General features: G+C 34.6%; 1 protein-coding gene across 2 annotated transcripts in view; it reads right to left on the reverse strand.

The window, feature by feature from the left end:
* The window catches only part of LOC150101430 (testis-expressed protein 47-like), a 360,248-nt gene that overhangs the window by 325,774 nt on the left and 12,423 nt on the right, over window positions 1-22,051 (reverse strand). For both annotated transcript variants that reach the window (XM_090400904.1, XM_090400903.1), the window contains exon 2: window positions 14,106-14,199. The gene's annotated coding sequence lies outside the window, so the exon portion shown is untranslated. The remainder of the gene's footprint in view (window positions 1-14,105; window positions 14,200-22,051) is intronic.

Here is a 22,051-nt window from a genome sequence, read left to right on the forward strand (position 1 = left end):
AATTAAGATACACTATTATTTCATAAAAATAATATAAATTTTCTATAAAATGACAAAATATCTTAAGGTACTATTGCGTAACAATCCAAATACATCGTTTCTGGATTTTTTTCTAGAATGCGTATCATTTTGCCTCATTTTTATGATTACTGATGCTGATTGTATGTACGTAGAAGAGATTTTATAAACTTACTGACTACATACATTTTAAGTTACTTTATGATTTCAGTCATTATCGTAAGAAACTAGGTTGGTTACCTTTCACCCTTGCTGGCACCCACCCCGAGAATTCAGTCTATTTCTGTAATAACCTTGTTAGGTTTTCAATGTCACTAACTAAATTCTCTCTTCCTCGGGCGTTATTTATTTCATCTGTATTTCTCGTTCAGGTATTTTTAGCATCGCATGTGTGCGACTCCGCCCTCTTACGTACAAACAAGTTATGAGTCAGAGGTAAGTTTTAACATTCCAGGATTCACAAGCAAAACAGAACATTTACGTTCTTATAGCGAGACTTTTAAAGGATGTAGAACGCAAAACTACATTCATTATTATTTTTTTTTTACGTAACTAGGGCTCGTCTAAAAATTAAGCAGTTTTCAGAAGGGAGAGAGAGAGATACGTGATTGAAAGCGGGGAGATCAAAATATTTATTATATTGCACTGGTTGATAGCAACATAAACCACACTAATGATATAGTGTGGTTTTTTAATACTTTTTTTTAAATAAATATCTTTGTGTGCTATTTCACTTTTACTTTAGTTTGAAGTAGAACTGTACTATGGAAAAAAAACGGGAGTTATTACCGTTTTTTTACCGTATTAGTTTTACATCATTATCATCAAATTCCTGATGTACCCTCAAGGGGTGTACAGGATATGACAGTACTACATGAAAAATTTACATCATTACTAACTTCCTACCTACAATTTTCCTCCAAATCAGTCTGTTAAATGACAAGACTCCAATATTATCAGATCTTATATTTCTATCGTCTAAGGCACTTTGTACCGTATCAATCAACCTATACCTTGATCTTCCCCTGGGTTTTTTCCCTGCCAACCTGGCAGAGAACACTTGTTTTGCTAATCTTTCCTCTCCCATTCTGTTTAAGTGACCATACCACCATTCCTGGATGCTGACAATGTCAAGTTTTTTCCTAATATCCTCGTTTTTAATATGATATTGCCATTGATGCCATCTGTTCACACCTATAATCTTTCTCAGGACTCTCATATATGCAGTCTCTAGTCTTTGGTCAAGTGTTTTACTTCTGACCCAGTTCTCAGATCCATAAGTTAAAACTGGTTTGAACACTGCCTTGTATACAACTAATTTAGTGTTCCGACTAATTTCTCTCTTATTCCATATGAATTTATTCAATTGGCTTCTTATCATACCAGCTTTGTTGATTCTGTTGTCTATTTCCATATTTAATTTACCATCTTCACTAAAAATCGTGCCTAAGTAGCTGAAATGTATCACTTGTTCCACAGGTTCTCCGTTCACAATACAGTTGATATTTTCAGTGATTCTGCCTATTTTCATTGTCTTTGTCTTTTTATTGCTGACCTTCATGCTATATCTATTACAACAGTTATTCAATTTAGTCAGAGAATCTTGCAGACTTCTAGCGGATTTATTTAGAAGTATAACATCATCCGCATAAAGCAAAGAGCTGACATTAACATCTCCAATTTTGATATCATGTTTAATACTACTTTCCTTCATAATGTGATCCATATAGATTATGAATAACAGAGGGGATAATGTACATCCCTGTCTCACACCAGATTTAACATTAAACCATCTTCCTGTACTTCCTTCAATTTTAACTGCTGACTTACAACTCAAATAAAGACTAAGTATTGCTTGATATAATGCCCCATTGACACCATATAACTGAAGCGTATTGAATAGCTTCTCTCTTGGCACCTTGTCATATGCCTTTTCCAAATCGACAAAACTTAAATACAGATCTTTGTTATATTCTCATGCTTTCTCAACTATTTGTCGTAAAGAGAAGATCTGATCCTGACAGCCCCTATTTGGCCTGAATCCAGCTTGTTCTTCATCAAGCTTTTCTTCCACAATTCTTCTCAACCGTTTCTCAAGTATACTGGCATAGATCTTACCAGGAACACTCAGTAGGGAAATACCTCTGTAATTCTCACATTCAGTTTTATTTCCCCTTTTATATATGGGTACTATGAGAGCTCGACTCCAATCATCGGGAATTCGTCCCTCTGTCCAGGCCTTCTGAACAATGCAGTGCAGCCACTGTAAGACTTTTATACCACCATACTTCAGAATTTCTGGTCGAATATCATTTACTCCTGCTGCCTTTCCACATTTCAAGCTTTTGATGGCTTTTTCTACTTCAAGTATGGATATGTATTCCTGACTGTATGCCTGTTGAGTCTTTTTTTACCACTGTGCTATCACTGCATGTTTCATTTAGCAATTTCTCGAAGTAATTACTCCATACTTCAAGGATATCTTTTTCTCCCGTTTTCATGTCACCTTTATCATCTCCAACTCCTTTTACAGCACTCTTTCCTCCATTCCTAAGCTTCTTCAACAACCTCCAGAATATTTTGCCACCTTCTTGATATTTATTTTCTATGTTCTTGCCAAAGTCCTCCCATGATTTTTGTTTAGCTAGTTTTACACACTCTTTAGCATTCTTACATTTGTCTCTATATTCTCTAAGAGCACAAGCTGACATATCTGCCAGGAACTTTTGATATGCTTTCTTCTTTTCCTTCACTGCCTCTTTAACTTCCTGTGTCCACCATGGAGTTCTGATTTTTCTATCCTTGCAGACAACCTCACCACATGCCTCTCTGGCTGAATCAATCAGGGTTTTCTTCAAGGCTTGCCACTGAGTCTCCAAGGTTTGGTTCCTGTTCTCAAAATCTTTCATTTTCTCTTCAATAATCTTTGTGTATTTTAGTCTACAGTTCACATCTGAGAGATGCTCAACTTTTATTCGCTTTAAAACTTTCTTACATGTTATTCTTTTCAATGTGAAATTCAATTTTATCCTGCTCAAGACTAAATAGTGATCACTTCCAATTTCAAATCCTCTGTACACTCCGGTGTCCTGCACCAGGGAGAAAACATCACTGTCAACAATAACATAGTCAATGAGACTTTTCTTATTCCTTGCCTCTTCTCTCCATGTGAATTTGTGCACATTTTTATGTTGGAACATGGTGTTAGTAATAACAAGTCCATGTCCTGAGTAGAAATCCAACAGGTATTTGCCATTATTATTAGCTTTGCTCTTTCCTCCAAATTTTCCCAAAATATTTTTGTATGTCTGACAATCATTTCCTGCTCTATTATTTAGATCCCCAACAAGGACCAACTTTTCCTTTTTCACTGTGTCAGTTGCTTTCTCTAAATCCTCAACATCACTCTACTTGAGACTGCCTGCCATTCAAGAAGATTAGCCTCGTATTTTGTGTTGAATACTATGGCTACTCCTTCTTTTCCTTGATTGTCATTGCCTGAATATAACACTTTGTATTTATTGCTCAGAAACATCTCACCAGTTTTTTTTTTCTTTCAGTCACCCCTATTATGTCGATCTCTTACGTATCTAATTCCTCAGCTAGCTCCATTTCTTTGCCATTCAGGCGTCTTATGTTGATAGTACCGATCTTTAACTCTGGTGATGTAGAATTGATGTTTTCCGATTTGTTCCAGTAGTTGACTTTTCGCTGTTCGCTCTGGTTCCCTGGTGAAAACAACGGGGACCTTGTTTAACCGGGCGAAGCCCCAGCCGGCATGAAATTTTGTCATGTTGTACCATCATTTTGTATATTGGTTTAAGCTAATAAGAATACAATTTGGTCGGCTAAATCCCAAATTGCCAGCCCATCCTCGTTCGTTCAGTATCCAAGTAGATACCCAACAGGGTGCACCACGAGAAGATGAGGATTGGACATTAGGTCAGAAGCCCTGGTCGGTTCTCCGCATTCCTTTCCAGGCTATGTGGAGATCTTCTCTCAGTTATACAGCTTTGACCCTTAAGCACCCCGTATTAGTTTTACTTGCAATAATATAATATCGTTTTGTTAAAAACGATATACAGTATATTTATATATGTATAAAAATTTATAAATCAACTTATATAAAAATTTATACATAAAAATATATTAATAAATAAAATATATCCTTTACGAAAACATTTTTTGTAATTTTAATAAAATTTTTGAAATTTTTTTTAATTATTGATATTTATTATATAGTTTATTTTATATTTTATATAAATATTTAATTTTAATGCACTAATGAAATTTTATGTTATTTTACTCTTCTTTTTTTTTGCGAATACACTGACATTGATTGCGTCGCCATCTTACATTAAATATTATAAAGGTTTTCGAGAACAATGCCTGCATCTACTTTATATCTCTCCACTTATTTTAATATAAGTAATATAATATAACATAACATTAAACACCTTGTAAGACAACCTGTACTTTTTTTAAATAAATATCTTTCTGTGCTATTTCACTTTTACTTTAGTTTGAAGTATAACTGTGTACTATGAAAAAAAAAAAACGGTAACAACGTATCAGTTTTACTAGAATAAAATACATGCTAAGAAACCAACAGTCAATATCGTTTTGTTAAAAAGGGTAAGGGGAAATGCATTAATATTTTTTGAAAAATAAAAATTTTCTATAAAAAAAGTTTAAAACCATCGTCCTGAAGTCTAACAAAATATTTTGATAAATTTAAATTCTAGTAATACTTCGTAAAATGATATTTATAATTAGTACGTTATAATGAATATAATGAAATATATTTTTAAATAACTAAACAGTACGACATAAAAATGTATTATTATATTTATACTGTATTTAATATATTTAATAGTTCTTGTTAATAAAATGTTTCATTTTATGAATGTAAATTTTAATAATTCAAAATTAAATTAAAATAATAATTTTTAATGTAGAAAAAAATTGATTTAGTCTAATAAGCCATAAAATTATATTAATAATTATTACTAAGAGAAAATACTGTACCCATTAGGTAACTACATCTCATATGGTGGCCGGGCCAAGAATTGCGCCGCTGCAATCCATGCATGTCCTAAGAGGCGACTGAAATGGACGCTGAGTTTCGCTCTCTCAGGTTTCTTCCGGAATTTTGCTCCCGGTGAGGGGGAGGCTTAGATTCTGGGGGGTTTGCCCTGAGAGAGCATTTTGAGTCTCTGGGGAGGGTGTTCTCCGGCGTGGCCCATGAGTGGCCTGGTCAATGAACAAGGCCCCTCAGAAAGAACTGCTCAAATCCTGGGATTTGAGCCGTTCTGCACGGTGGTAGGGTGAGTCTGTCACCGAGTGGGCCAACGCTGAGTTAGACAATCTTTCGGCCACTATGGAGTGGTCTAGGGATCGTGTTAATTTTTAGAGAGCGCTTTACTTATATACCTCCCCACTGTAGCATGTACACATGCATGTCGTACGAGGCGACTAAAATGGGTACCCAGGGAGGGTAATGGATGGCCATACTGTATCCAATGAAGTTTTAACTGAGGTTCGGCTATTGCTGTTATCATTCTGCCATGATCAGAGCTTATAGCCCTATATTACCCCATCCATACATTTTTCTTCTACAAATAACGGGGCATATGAAAAGCATTCTTGCTTCACCCATCTGGCCAAAAAAAAAAAAAAAAGAAAAAAAAAGCTAACTATTATATTGCGTATAAAGAAATTAGATGAACTGACATGGAATAATAATGAGCAGAATGATACATGATAAATCTGTTTTCTAAAATATATATTTTTAGCTGCATTTAAAATGATTGCGAATCGTTCGGCCGTATTAGATAGTGTTTAATGTATATGTGAAGGTTTTACAAGGGAAATTTCCAGCTAAAGTCCTAACTGCTCCCCAGTGGTACATGAAATGGTGGTTGGTTTCAATAAAAAGAAATCATTATGGGTGTGTCTTTATACTGCTTTTCTAACCTTTATGTAAGAAAGAGGTAAGTCACACTCAGCGGTGTTTTCTATGAAAGACTTGCGTTTCCTTTACGATATCTTTACAAACATGCTGTTGGCTTCTGTTTGAAGATTGTTATTGCCCCTGCGTTATGTTTTCACCCATGTTGATCACTTCGCATTTGAACACTTCTAACCCATTCCAGGCTTTGCTACCATCATCAAACCACTAGCTTGGAAGCAATCTCTAATCTCTTTAACGATCGCTGCAGCTGCCTACGACGCTCTTGGGTTTTATAAAAGTAGCATCAAAGAGTTAAACAACCTATTTTCTCCACATCATCGAGCCATGCAACACATACTAAAGACGTCCGCGATATACACGCACTGCCTAAGACACACACACACACACACACACACACACACACACACACACACACACACACACACACACACCAAGAATAAACGACCACAATGCCGTGCAAGACTTAATCAGAAATTGCTCATCAATTCCATTATTGGTTTACTGTTCTTAAAGACTTTTGTAGCCCCTGGTGATTTGGCGTCACCCAAACACTTCTAAACCATGCAGTGAAGAGACGATATCATTATCTACTTTAGTCAAGTCGTTTATGTTGCCACAAATAATGAGAATGCTGTGACTAACCTCGTTAGTAACGAGTACTATTCCACTCCACGCATGCGCAGAAATATCTTTTATGCTGACGTAACAGTTAAGAGTTTAATATCAGTTACAGTCTTATTTTGTCAGTTTGATTCGGTATCTTTTCCTTTTTTTTCCTTTCTTTTTTTTTTTGTTATAAAATCACTTAAACAATTTCGGATTACATAATGAATTTTTTATGAAGCGGTTAAAAGGCGATAAATCACATGACCTCCCTGTAGCTGCCGTAAACAATCGACGGAGTTCCCATAGTTCAAAAAAAAAAAAAGAAAGAAAATTCAAAGGAAAAAAAATTCATGCTTGAAAAAAAGTATTTTTTAAACGTTATTTTTAATAGGATACATTATCTCATTGGAGATCTTTGGCTACAAGTTACTGTAACAAAAAACATTTCAATGTTACCGTAAATGATTTTAGTATCATAACTGCAATTATCAAAATTATTGACGTTCATAGAGACACTGTAAGTCCTGTTATGCGAAGGACAGTTTCATTTCATATCCGCAGAATAAAATTCATGATAAACGTATTTATAAGTTTTTGGCTTCCTGACTCGATGGGACTATAAGAGTCTTTGTAGACAAGTCAGTAACAATATGGATTTCCAATATTTGTAACAAGGTAAATTTATTTATAATGTATATAATAATAGTGTAAAGTTATTTATAATGTTTATAACAACAATAAAAATTTGATTTTTTAATGATTTAGGAGTAATATTTTGCTATTATGCATCACATCATTTAAAAAAAAGTAATATTTGTCTACATCTAAATTAACGAATAAAAGTAAAAGGCCTGTATACGAAATACCTAGGCTCTGGATCGGAATGAACTTAGATTTAGATTAATACCCTTGGAAGGCAATGAAGGTCTAACCGAGGCTCGGCTATTGCTGTTACCCTCTTGCCATGATCAGAGCTTTAATAGCTCAATAACACCTTATCCCTACACTGTCCTCTACAGATAACGGGGAAGATGAAAAGCATTCTTGCTTCGCCCTTTAAGCCAGTCCTTATAAGGACGAAATACCTAACAGTTGCCAAATTACTTTTGAAGCATTCTGGCTGAAGTGGTTTTTGTATTTGTCAAATATAATTCCTATTCGGTAAGAGCGAATGCATTGTCCTATAATCCCCACTTTTTATTTATTTATTTGCTTCCAAACCCGAGAGCATCTTTAAAACGTCATTATTTAACACGCTTTCTGCATTAAATATTCCCAGTCGCTATATAATTCAAGTTTTCTTAAGTCTCCCGGCGCCACTTCTTCTCCCAGACACAGAATTAAAGATTATTTTAAACATAATTAATTTACGACTCCCTTTGTACACCGAAAAATAATTTATGAGCTCATTTTCAGATCGTCTAGATGTGGTTGAATTTATGTTTAAGACCGAGATCCCTTTAGGGACTTTTCCTTTATTAAAAGAAGAAGAAGTCTTTCAAGAAGGATTTCTTCCTTTCAAATTAAGATCCCGAGTCCAGTTTTCTAAATCTTATTAACTACTCTCAGGCCAAAGATGCTACATACTTATCAACTAATTTAAGAAGGATTATTTTTCACTTTATCGAATATAAGATCCTGTAACTGTTTCTTCGTCTTCGCAAGAAAAGTTAAGAAAGAATATCCCATTATACAGACAGTACTAGTAATAAATTAGGGCTTTTTCATGACATTGATGTACAGAGAAAGTTACTCGGAAAATTGAGAGTAACCATTGTTTTATCATTACAGTAGTTTCCGTAAATTTTTCAATCTTTTTAAGACCAGATCTGTCTAAACAGATTGTAGAAATATTTATCGTTACACCTCTGCATCATCATGCCTTTAAAAAGCTATTTTAAGTACGCTTTGCGAAGTGACTTACTTGATAGAAACAAGCACAGAATTGCTCCAATAAAAAGATGATTTCTAATATCATTCTAGTGGAATAGCTTCATTCATAATCATAGTTGTTGAATTTAATACTGTTTTTTTGGACAGAGGTACTCTCGAATATCATTTAGGTCACTAAAATTACCAGAACGGAACAAATATTGAGAGTACTATACAAATTATACTTGTCTTGCGAGACGAAACCGCCATCTCCGTACGAGACCGAATAATCCACCTTCAGTTGAAAAGTCCTAAAGGTTTAAAATTATATTAATATCCTTGCACTCGCTGAATACGATTTAATGAAGTTTGGTATTTAAGGGTGCTTTTAAAATGTGTGATGTTTTTTTCGGGTTATGTGCCCTAACAAATTAAACAAAACAATTTCTAAAAAATTATTCAGTCGAAAGGCTTCAATACATAAAGTATTAAAAGGGAGTCCATTATGGATCCGTCCATATTTTATTGACAAATATAAAAAAAAACTTAAAAGTTTTGAAATTTACTGGAAAGCTTATGAGAACTTAATCTTCAGCATCGGAGTTGCCTTGTATTTCACTATTTACAAGACGCAAGATTTACCACCCAGGAGCCCATGTGGTCGTCTTTTATTAGCACTTAAATTAGGTTTAAAGTGGCCTTGCAGCTCTTTCAAACTACTTCTCATCAGAAAGCTCATCTGAGCTCGTGTCTTTGTAAGTAGTACATACAAAGCCAATTTCTATGTGGCGCATTATATTCTCACAAGCTCTCTGGTAGATTTTCAAAACTAATTTTCTTTCTTATATTTGGCCATAAAATATATATGGATGCGTAATATCCTCCCTTTTAATATATAAACACAAACAAAATTATGTATGTAAAGTACATCAGCAAAAATAGGTCGACCTGTCATAAATGTTATGCAGAGTCGAATTTATATTAAATCATCCACAGTGTTTTTCTATCGAATAACGTAATTTGACCATAAGCATCACGATAATTTTCGCAAGAACATATTACAAATTCAAGTCTTACTGATATAAAAAGTATTGTATGCAACCGATTCTACGAAGGGCTGCTCCTATTCTTTATATATATGTTTATGTGTGTGAGGTCTAATGGACCCTCTACATTTCTTCCCTTGCTATATGTACATTTTAAGAACATAGCACTTTGAATGGAAAGGCCTGGGTTCGATTTCCGTCGAAGCATGGCACGAATGTTTATAATGGTTTTTCGATTGAACACGAGTTAGTCAGACGAGGTAGGCTTTCTCCTAACGAATAGTCAGTCCTCCAGTACAGGAAAAGAAAACCGATCATTGAACACATGGCTTAAGGTAAACAGCTAGTCAATCGTTAAATATTCTGGCGTCAAACCATAAATCTCTCGCTAGCTACAGCTCGAGATACACTGTGGAAAATATTCACACCTTTAAGATATAAAGTAAATTATTACTGTCACTATTATTTATATGAACTTTTCCCAAGTTATTTTTAGAAATTGGTTGTATTAATTATAATACGAAACGTATTATAATTAATTTGGGCATGTAAACAACTCTAAGTTGTTTACATGCCCAAAGGTTTTACAGTAACGTTGAATTTGTTCGTATAAAATCCCATCATGCATCTGCATGGTCTTCGATCTACATTTTACATGATCGGATGCCCCAACTGCCTATGGTCCCTTAAATTAAACTTTGAAACAAATTAAAATAAGAGCAAAACTTAATTTATAATATTCTGGGGTGGGATAACAAAAAATTTAAACGAAATTTTTAAATCCATCCGTTTATTTGTAAATTCAAAACTGAAAGCAAACTTTGAAATTGTACAAACATAACTCAATGATTCAACAATAAACGATCAAAAGTAAAATCCATTCTTTATTGGAAGTCTATTGTTGCCTGCAAAATTGTAACGATTCATTGTTGGAGGAGGGTGAAAATTACATCAGAACTTAGAACGTGATTATAAATCAGACTGTAAATTAGCTGTTCTTCCACCTCTCTTAATTTACTGCATTTCTGTTTCAATTTAAAACAAAGTATAATTTACAACTAGAACGAAAATATAGGAAACTAAAAGGAGGGGAAACAAGCTATGTTGATATGATTCTACATTGCGTGTATATAAAACATGCACATATTTTGAAATTTCACGATTTGGGCCAACTATTATAAATAAAAAATCATCTAAGTCTATGAAAATTTGTATATACTTTGGTTGTATGTTTATGGATATACATAGCGAGGTGCGGCGAAAAGAAGTGTGACATAAACAAAGATTTTAAACTTCAAGGATACCAAAGAAGTTTTTCGGTCCTAACAAAAGCTCTTTTTCTTGTTTCACCTTTGTAATCTTTCTTCCTGATCCTCTTACATAAGTACAGACGTTATTTGCTCACTGATCCTCCTATTTACTGTTTGTGTGTGTTTGGAGCGATGTTGTAGGCCCATGTTTAGGCTTTTCTTTTTTCTGTCTCTCAGTAGCACTGTTCATTAGCCCAAATAACTAAATCTTGAGTTGCAGCGCTCAGATTACCTCAAGGCGTATTTGCTTTTTCATGTTGTTGTTGCAGCTGCTGGCTTAGTGGTTTCGAGGGAGTGGGGGTTGTTTAAATAAGGAAATGAATACAGGCAGTTGGAATATAAAGGTTTTAGAGTCTGTATCAATAAGAAGTTTGCTAAGATGCATATTTACAAAAATGTAATACTAGACGTCTAGGGTTTTTTTTTTAAATATTTTATTTAGTTGGAAGAAGGGCCTTCCTGTATTTTGTAATGATAAACTTAAAAAAAAAAGTTCTAACCATTTTTTTTTCAAGAGTGGCTTCTTTTTGTTCTGAGAGTTGTTTCGTCAATAGTTGAAACTTCTTCAGGGTCATATTAACAAATCGAAAATTAAATGATTTCGGGAGTCTGTAATTAATGATTGATTTGGTCTTTTGAAACATGCCAACCATCTGAGTTCTCTGAATAGCTGGAAAAACAAGATTAATTCGCCCCTCCCTCGCCTTTTTTTCTCCGATGGCTTACATTTCTTTCCATTTATTCCCTCTGGTAGGTAAGCGACGTACCTCTTTATGAAACCTGCCCATAACAAGTTCTCTCTTTATCCTATAACGTTCATCGCCGTAACTCTATCATTATTTATTGCACAAAGTAATCCCCAATGATAGCATCTGCTTTGTTTCGTTACTTGTAAAAGGGTTAAGATGTTCTTGTTGTCTTCCAGATGGCCTATTTACTCCTTCGTAACGATGTTCCTGCGGCATGTTTATGAAGATATTTTTTCCATCACTGCCGGCATTTGTTTGCCCATCAAGACAAGCCTTTCTACCCACAGTCTGTCACTATTTGAATATTTCATATTTTCTTTTTAATGATTCCATCTCTTTTTTATGCCATAATGGCCAAGCGCTTGACAGGAATACGTTAAGATAAACACTAAAAAGGATTTTATAGATTGAATAGACCTTCCAGACTTAAAAATAAAAAATAAAAACATTAAGTGTGTTAGGTACTCATAGACAACATTTCGTTTTTGCCAATCGAAAGGAACAATATCAAAAAACAAAAATACTCAATAATGGAAAATCAACAATACTATTAACTCCATTGTTAAAGGGAACTGAATCATTACTACCCTTAATACTAAAATAAATATTTAATTAATGTTGATATTCAGTGACTCATTGGACTTTAGCCTCATATGTTGGCTTTGAACTATCCTGACATGACTAATGAATCATATATGACAGAAAAATCAGACTGAAAAAAAAAATGTTTATTGTAACCACCCCAATCTTCCTCTGATCATTCTATGACATTGCAGGAAACGCGTGCGAAATAAACACGCTACATTCTGTACAAACTACGATGCACGCAGGGGCGTTTGATTGACGGCCCCAAGCCTAACTTTTCCCTCTAATAAATCTCTAATATTTACAGCTTGTTTCATGAAGAAACAAGCACATAGTTTCTACAGAATGTTGCAGAAGTGTAGAATAAATAGATATACAAAAGTAACGAATTAGTAGTTACCACGCACAATTCATACATATGTATATCCTAGATATACCCGACGCTCGCGAGATTTGTTTCGTTTGTATTTTTTGAATAAAATGATTAACACTGCAATGGACTCATATCCTGCGACTAGTTTTCAAATTAAGGAAGAATGTAGAAATATTGCATACATCGAATGATGGCTGATTTTTTTTTCTTTTTCAAATATTAGTGTTAGTAACAATATTCCTATTCAACAATGGAGTTATATGGTCAGAGCTAAACAATGATCCAGAGTCAGCAATGAAAAAGAGTGATGTAGTTTGAGTTTAATTGTTACCATCCAGAGTCAACAATGATGAAAAGAGTGATGTAGTTAACAATACTATCTAAAGATACAAATATGCACAATTAGACCGATGGCCATCAAATTTTGCAGCATGGTTCTTTATCACTATATAATCTACTTAAGGCTCATACATATGAATTCAAAGTTTGGGCCTTCAAGTTGGTCATATTAGTTAAAAATCTCTTACTGTAATTCTTCCCATTTGATGTGGATTCTGGCTTATATTAGGGGAACTTGTTTGAAGCGGGGATTTTTTTTTTATTGGTTTCTTAGTGCGTTTTTCCAAAAAAGAAAAAAAAGAAAAGAAAAAGCAGATATTGTAAGGGGACGTGGGAGGAATCACACCCCGATACAATTTATCTAGTCCAAGGTAACCAAGGTTCATTTTCCTATTAGTGTGCTGCGGGGGGGGGAATAAAACAGGTTTCAATCATTGTCCGGTATTTATGGCTTCTAAATGTTCTACTATTGCTTTAAAAGTAACTCCAAATATTCCTTGCATGTAATTAAAATAAATTACACGATTCGTTCTCAACGTAACTAATGTTACAGTTCAAATGCTTATTTAGCAGTACTTTGTCACTCCATTCAGTCTTAAATGCCGGTAAATAGGAAAATTTTTTTCGTCTTAGCAAAAATTTGTTGATTGAGTGTGCGCACTTTGACAAATGTGTGCTCTAGAGAGATGATTATGACTCCCCTGTTACACCTTTCTTGTAACCTAACCGACTCGTTATTAAGCTAACAAAAGATATCGCTGTAAGAGGAAACAGCTTCAATGTGTTGTTGTAAATCACGAAGCTTTTAGGCAAGACTCCTTTCTATCAATAATAGGGCATTGTGGCTTGCAACCAGGGACGTTAATGAAAATTCACCATGCGTATCACCACAGTTGCTAAGGTAACTTTGCAAAGGAGGTTTCTACTGTTTTGTTTCGTAATGGATCAATAGCAGTGGGAAGTGCTGATAGCAGAATAGTTTTAACATTAATTTCCTAGCCGACTCAAGTATAAATATTAAGTGTTGCTTTTACCTTATAATCCGGCAATGGTTGGTGTTCCTTCTTTAAGGTCACTGTTATATGAAATACATTTTGGTGTGCTTAAACATAAACTGTTTATTTCCAAATATACCAAAGTTTATTTCCTCATAATTTTTTATCAGTAAATGAATTTTATCTTCCATGAAAATAATTATATTTAAAAATATGTAAAAATAAACTTTTCAATTACCTTTCATTTTGCTACCAAAGTCAGCATCTTCTTTGCCAGTCTCCATCTTCTCAGTGATAACCCTGCACGGTTCGTCAGAAGGATTTTGACACTCCTATGTATCAGCAACAAATAAAACCAAAGAATGACTAATATTGAAATGCTTCACGTACAGGATATATAATTCCATCTTATCCACTCAAATTAATGTTATTTGCAGCCAATAACATGGAAAAATTACACCGTCAGTATGACAAGAAGATTCCATATAGTTAGGAAGAAGGATTGAGTGTAAATATATAAGCATCAAGTTTCTGCAAATGTACGCAATAAAATAATATTTAAAATAAATAATATAAAAATAAGTTATATAAGATTTAAAATATCTGAAATTTTTTCCCAGAAAATTCAAGTTTTAAATTGTTTAATGAAATTTATAAATACACCTTTTATTTTTAAATATGATTTTCTTTTTCAAGAATTAAACTCATTGTTTATCTTTTTAAGTTTAAAGTCATTGCTTTTTTTTAAAGTATAAAGTAAGAATTATTTTGGAGTCTTTTTGAGGTTTAAATCCATCATACCTGTAACTATTCCAGGACTAATCTAAGAAAGGCTTCATACCGAACTTTTATTCCAAGATATTTATCTAGAATAATCAACGAAGCGCTTCACTTACAGTGATAGTTAACTAATTGTTATGCCTCAGTTAGTTGGCCTATTTGGACCCCAAGTGTCATTTGTGATAAAACGAAAAGGCTCGCTTTATGTAACATAATCTGTTTATGGATGTTGTAGCTCATTAATCATGAGTGACTAATTATATTCATTTACTACTACAGCTTTAACTGGGCTTCGAGAATTTCATTATCTCTAAAGAATGTCAGGATAGGTCTAAAATATCCCACAATGCTTTTGGTATTCACTTGGGCCAAAAACAGAAACAAAGAGAATTTAATATACAAGTCACATTTGAGTTATGATTCTTAGTAACGTATTTGTGTACTGCAGATATATAAATATAATAAACACAAAATAAAATGTAAATATAATAAATATAAAATAAAAAGCAATTTTAATAAATGTATAAATTAAATATAATACTTTTTTTTTAGTTCAAGTCTCTCATGATTGGCTTTTTTTTAGCATATAAGTGGCGCTGAGATTCAGCAGAGAGAGAGAGAGAGAGAGGAAGATAAAAAGATAGAGTGAAAAAGTGTTAGAGGAGAGAAAGAGGTTGTTTGACTTTTCACACATTAAAGGAAAAGTCCCAAAAAAGGAAAAGTCCACTAAAAACCTAACAAGAGTAAACAGATTAAAAGAATATTAAAAATACTATAAAAACCAATATAAGAAGCATAAAAGCCTGTAAATCCTAATAAACGAATAAAAACAATAAAACAACAAGTGACCAAATTGGGGAGAATTGTCCAGGGAGATCCCGCCCTAAAAGGGCTCAGGAGCGCCACGATGTTGGCCTTCGCATCTCGGGTTTGATCAGGCCAACCCCCCTTCCCCTACATTGAATGAAATGAAAGACTAAAATGACAAAAAAAAATCTCCTTAGGAACCATTCTTCGCCCAAGAGGTATCTTTCGTGCGGCAGAATCAAGACAGATTGGTGGAGAAGCAGTTGCTAATTCAATGGTAGATTTTGGCTTCCTCAGAGAGGAGATGTTCTTGATGTATTTTCCATATGTGATATTTTAGAACATTGATGAAAAAACTTAGTTGCTGTTTTTTTGTTTTTTCTAACCGATGTGGAGGGGAGGGAACTGCAATAGTCCCACCTCAGAGAAAGTGGGCAACTGGATCTTAAGCACTTCAACCAGCCTTCACCAAATGCGCTGCACTAATAGAAGAGGTGCCCTACAGTTTCAATTGCATGGCATACTTCGCAAAAGGGGTCACAAGGTCGGGGACGATATTGTGATTTCACTAGTTTCATCCGGAGTTGGTCATAAGTGATTCTCCAAGCCAAATCCAGGTGAAAAATCCAGGTCTCCAGTTGTTTTTGATGTTCGTAAAAAGGACCTTCGTGCCCAGATTAGACTTCTCAAAACCAAAGAAATCGTAAAGTTTCCGGTGCAGTTGCTTTAGGCTAAGCTGAATCACCCGAACCCCATCTGTAACAAATCTTTCTAGGGTTTTACCACTCTTTATAATACCACTCTGGCCTCATCTCCGCACATGGTCCAGCGTGGCCAGTGGACCCAAAACAGGGTAGGAAATATCCAATGAAGTATTTAATTAGATTGCCAGATGGGTGATCTGATGCCAATGCTTTATGTATGGTTCGAACAGTGTTAGTGAAATAAAATATCTCAAGATCGACAGGGCAAACCCTCTTTGTGTAGGGAGGAGATGAAGAAAAGCCTTGCGTACCTTATGTTTCCTGTAGCTCCAAAAAAAAACTCGATGAACTGTCTATAAATAACTCTATTTTGTGCAAGTGTGATGTTTGTGAAGTTGATTATACGTAGCAGCATTGGTATTATTTGTATTATTGATGACTGTTGTTTTACTGTTGAAAGATAATTTGGTTTAAAAGGAATGAGTTTATCACGACAGGAATTGAGCAGTTTTTGTGTTGGTAACGAGGGCTTCCAAGGAAGACAATTCCTAATATTGTTAATGGTGTCAAACCATACATAATAATAATAAATAAATATAAATGAATTTTAATAAATATAACTACAAAATAAAAATAAAATAATCGGTTTCAAATATTAATAGCAAATATTTTAAGCTAAATAAAACTATTCTATAAACTATTCAAATTTTGTAATAGAATCTTAATTGGAATAAAGATTTATATAATTATATTCTTGATTAAAAGAAATAATTTTTATTAACACGAATAAATGTGTGAAAAAATTCTGTCTCGCTACATTTACTCCAAGCGCCCTCTATTTCTTTCTTTTTTTTTTTAATTGTTGAAGTCGACTCTTCAATACTGTAGCACGTGATGGGTTCATTGAAATTAACTGCAATTTAATCATGGCTTCTAATGTACTGAATTCGTTAACGTCTTGGTATTCGTGTACTATTAATTAATACAATTAAGAATTAACAACCAAGCCTTGTAGCAATTCGACTAAGCGACTGTTATTCTACCCTGTACAGTTTCCTATTCTAGTTTCATTCAGTACAAGGAGTAAACTTCATTTCGGGGAACAAATCAATGCAGTTTTAAAGGGATTTGTACTTAATACCCAGTTTAACCTCTTGCCGGCACTGCTGCCATTCCTCAAATTAAATCGCGTCATCTGGAGGTAAATCTATAACTCGCTACCGTAAGAATTATTAATTAAAAGTGCTATCGTCCACGAATTCCCTACTTCATAATGGAACCTACGGATTAATTCATAAAATTTTACGATCATATACACAAAGTTTGAACAAACAGCTGCTTCCAGTGTGGCTTTTATTTCTATACATTTGCATATGTTGTCACGCTATTTTCTAATTCTCCCCCTCCTTTGTTTGAATAATACATCAAAGCGATATATACACATTCGATAAATTTCTTTATACCATGAATTTTGTTTTCTTGAAAATTTTATGGAGATAATAGTGCGAGTTTTCCGGAAGTCGAATACTGTATATGTTGATTAGTTTGTACGAGGCAGAAGTGACTCGGATACTATTCTCTTACATGGTTTAGCAATATATTTTATTTCTCTTAGAAATAATAACGAAAAGTAAATTTTACTTTGAATTTCTTGGGAAAATTTTAAAAAGGCTTAAAGATTTTTCTATAATTTTAAAAATATATTTCACACCTTTCAAAATTCATTTAAGACTATTATAAGAAATTATGAAATGGTTGATGACTCCTTGCGGTGGCCTGGATAATAATAGCGCCGACCCAACCTATGCGTGTCGTAAAAGGCGACTAAAATGGACGCAGAGCTTCGAGAGTTTCGCTCTCTTAAGGTTTTTGCATTGAGGGAGCATCTTGAGTCTCCGGGGAAAGTGCTCGCTGGCATGGCCCGGTGAGGGGCTTTGTCAGTGGATGCTTTTCCCTGGAATATGAGCGATTCTGTTCGGTGGTGGAGAGCCAACGCTGAGTTGGACGGTCTTTCGGTCACTATGGAGTGGTCTAGGGATCGTCTCCTAATTTTTAGAGAGCGCTTTACTTATATAAGTAACCCATGCATGTCGTAAGAGGCGACTAAAATGGGACGAGTTTCGCTCTCTTAGGTTTCTTCCGAAATTTTTGCTCCCGGTGATGGGGGTTTGCCCTCAGAGAGACTTTTGAGTCTCTGAGGAGGGTGTTCTCCGGCATGGCCCATGAGGAGCCTTGTCGGTGGATGTTTTTTCCTGGAATATGAGCGGTTCTGCTCAGTGACGGTCTTTCGGCCACTCGTAGAGGGTAGTCCGGGGATCGTCTTAATTTTTAGAGAGGGCTTCACTTACATATCACCCCATGCAAGTCGTACGAGGCGACTAAATTCGGTACCAGGGAGGGTAATGGATGGCAATGCTGTAGCCAATGAAGTTTTAACTGAGGCTCGGCTATTGCCGCTACCTATTCTGCCATGATCAGAGCTTATAGCTCTATATTACCCCATCCATACATTTTCTTCTACCGATAACGGGGAATATGAAAAGCATTTTTGCTTCACTTATCTAGCCAAAAATAAAATATATATATATATATAAAAAAGAAACGTTTCTACCAATTGGAGACTGTTCCACTGTTAATGCTTATGAGGCCATGATGAAAGACTCGAACTCAACACAATATACATATTTAAATTGTACATAACGTGTATATATATATATTATTTTCTAGGAAATAATAATAATATAATATTTTATTTATAAATTGTTATTCAAACTTTATAATAATTTAATATATTTTTATAAAATACACCAAGCACCTTTAAATATTCCACATCGAAAGATTACAATTAAATTATGATAAATGATTAACATATTGAAATGGTTTGAATTGCTAGTGTCCTGTGCACACTGTTATCAATGAAAATTCTTAGGCTATTATGCACTATAGTTAATAACGAGTGATAAAATAAATACATAATCATCATTTGAAATTATAATCTCCAAGATCTGGGTTCGACTCCCGTCTAGGAAAAATAATGACGATGGCTTCACTAAAGGTGAGTTAGATGGTCTTATACAGGGGTGGAAGAGTTTCTCTTTGCCCCCGAAAGCTGGGTTTTTATCCTGCAAACAAACAAAGTGTCCAATGAAATACTGTCAACGATATCGGGTTGTACATTCGACTGTTGTCGTGACGATAAATGATGTCATTTGACAAGAATGGGATCCTACGTAAGTGAGCCAAGTGCAGGGTACAGATTTAAAGGTAATGTAAAAGATTGGCTTGATCGATGGAAATAGATATGTAAGGCAAGATTTGGAGATTAAAAAACGCTCTTGTTTTTGGAACGAACACCAAAGTAGTTAAGACTGTGAGACCAGCGTATTGCGCCTGTTAATTGAATGTGTTCTTTTGCTAGGTTTACCTATTTTTCGCATGAAAAACGAGTAGAAAAAAGCCCGTCGCCACCCTATGAGACTGGCTAAGACTAGCTGGCTCGCTTTCCGGCGAAAATTCAATATAGATTCTACGCGTTATAGACAGGATTTGAACCCAGTTATTTTCATCCAAAATGTGTCGTCAGTACTGACTGAGTCGGCTCTAAGAGAATTATAATTCATTATTTTATCATTCGTTCCCTTACGTAGTGTATAGAAATCTTCATGAGTGATTTATAAGTTTAGGGTTAAAATATGCTTATGGAAATCTTTAAATTCGATCTGATTCTCTCTCTCGACCAGCTTGTGTAATGAAAAGGATTTAATTCTTCTCCCCCCCTCCCCCATTCCTGAAACTTCTGTTTACAGAACGCAAGTTCTTAACGGGTACTTGGCAAAGGTGCAGTGCTTTAATTCCTTCCTTACATAAATGGCCTCATTCTGTGTCCCAGCATGTAACGAGAAGGTGAAATATCTGCTATTACGGAAGAAGCATCCACAAGAGGAAGTATTCTGTAATTCCCAATCAAGAAAATTTAAACGTCGCATCAGATTAATAAGACATTGTTTCCATTCGTGGGCTTCTGCAATGGACTACTCGGTTTCCTTAAGTTATAGCCACTTAATTTTATGGTTTGCCTTTTAAGTCGGATATTAATAAGTTGTTTATTGAGTTACCAAAACCGTTCGCTTTCATTTATCGGCTCATTGCGTCTTCATCGAGTTCAAGTCAGACGCAATTACATTTTAACACAAAAGATTAATTTTATCGGATATTGTTCAGAGAGAGAACGTTAGGAAGCTAATACCACGTGACTCTCTGAAATATCTGTTTAATGTGAATATATTATTCTAAGAAATATATATAGCAAACTTGGTATATTTCTTTTTTTTTTTGTTACAGAAGAAAATATATTAATTTTAAGGCTACTATCATAATTTATTCTTCTTGTTTATGTTATATATGTAGAAGACTAAATAAGTAACGGTACGATTTAATAAATTTGACTTCTCCTTTAACATCTCCACCCACAGTGGAGATCTTACACGAGTACAAAATTTGGTGGTCGAATCAACTATGGCTATAAGTGGTGTAGTAATTGTGTTTTCTGGCATTGAGCCCTATTTTGCGAGATAAAAAAAAAAAACTACTACTACATCCTCTTGAGAAGAGCAAGTAAAACGGAGAAATTGAAGAAAAAAAAAAGTTAAAAGAAAAATGGAAAAAAGACGAAAGAAAAAAACAGGAAATAAATTAAAATAAATAAATAAATAAATGACTTGAACAGAAAATAGTAAAAAAATAGAAAAACAGGGAGAGAAAGAGAGATGAGAAACAATAAATAAATAAATAATCAAGAAAAAAATAAAAAAATAAGAAAATTCGAAATTTATAAAAAATTAAAACACACACGAAATAAAACGAGCAAACAAAAAGAAAGAACGATAAAGAAAATAATCTTAAAAAGCAGGAAACTGAACAAGAACCAAGCAGATATCACTGCATATTTAGAAGCTTCCACACGAACTTTGTTAATGTCCCTTCACGGCCAACTGACCTAACCTTCGGTCGACTTCTCTCCGCTTTCATTAGCACGCCGTCACCTATTATTTATATTCCCACCGAAGCTATCTTTAAACATTTATGAATCCGTGGCCGTCTTCTGGTTTTCTAGTCACTTGGGATCGAAGTACTGCGATGAATGGAGTCAGCGCTGCTAATCAGTGCCGCACTCGCCCGATCCATCAGATTATCATTGATACTGCGCCATTCTATTGGGGTTTGTTTCTTCTCGTACCTGCCAGAAATCCTCTACACGAAGAGGGGGCTGTCTATATGGAGCAATTGGATAATATTCAACCCTACTGCTCAGTGTCCACTATCATCCCTCTATCTTTGGTAATATTAGAATCTGTGTGCGGGAATGATGATATTTACGGAGAGTTGTAACAGCATTTCATTAGTTAATGACATTTCTCTCCCCCCCCCCTCTCTTACCGATGGCAGTTGGGTGATTAGAGGGGAAATCGACAGACAAGTTCTACTATCCTTTCATTACTTTGATGGGCGGTTTTCCCCGTTATGTTGTCAATCCTGTCAGTGTTGTGTAGAACCGAGTCAAGGGTATACCGTTTGAAGCCGTGTTTCGATAAAGAACATGAAATAAACATTATGTCTTGGACCATTCGGCCTTACTGTTTTGTCAAGTCTTGACATCCGGGAGTTTGCAGCTGTGTCAAACCATCCATCACCGAAATTTGTAATCTGTCTGTGTAAATGCAGCTTTAATCTTGCCACAGCTGCTGTTTTCTAAGCATATCGGCGTTCACATTCACTAATGTTTCCACCTTGACCGTGATCAGTATTTTTTTTTTCAGTAGAAGAAATTGTAAATTGTTGGATTTCTTTGGTATGACTTTCACAATTAAGAATCATTTCCAAGTTGTTACACTAG

Source organism: Typopeltis vanoorti, chromosome 11, assembly GCF_054136105.1.
Source record: "Typopeltis vanoorti isolate ZY-2024b chromosome 11, IOZ_Tvanoo_1.0, whole genome shotgun sequence".
Classification (NCBI taxonomy): Eukaryota; Metazoa; Arthropoda; class Arachnida; order Uropygi; family Thelyphonidae; genus Typopeltis; species Typopeltis vanoorti.